Genomic DNA, 476 nt, shown 5'->3' with positions numbered 1-476 from the left:
AAAACAAAGTGCTTAGGGCCACGGCCAAGACTCATAAGTAGCTGTGTTCAAGAATCAACATGCTTAACTAGGAAAGTCAATTACACTATCCAAAATTCTGAGTTCCCAGAGACGCCAATCACTCTGAACTTCAAAGGAAAAAGTGAGATGCCAAAACTGTTCAGAAGCAAAAAGCTACAAGTCCCGCTCATCTAATTATAATTAATATTCATTAATATTCTGGAATTTATAGTATATTCTCTTCTTTTATTCTATTTGATTTTCAGTTGCTTGGGGACAAGCAACAATTTAAGTTTGGTATTGTGATGAGCGGATAATTTATATACCTTTTGGCATTGTTTTTAGGTAGTTTTTAGTAGAATATAGCTACTTTTAGGGATGTTTTTATTAGTTTTTATGCAAAATTCATATTTCTGGACTTTACTATGAGTTTGTGTATTTTTCTGTGATTTCAGGTAAATTCTGGCTGAAATTGA

Source organism: Arachis duranensis, chromosome 10 (assembly GCF_000817695.3).
Source record: "Arachis duranensis cultivar V14167 chromosome 10, aradu.V14167.gnm2.J7QH, whole genome shotgun sequence".
NCBI classification, from domain to species: Eukaryota; Viridiplantae; Streptophyta; class Magnoliopsida; order Fabales; family Fabaceae; genus Arachis; species Arachis duranensis.
Note: the sequence above shows the minus strand (reverse complement) of the source record.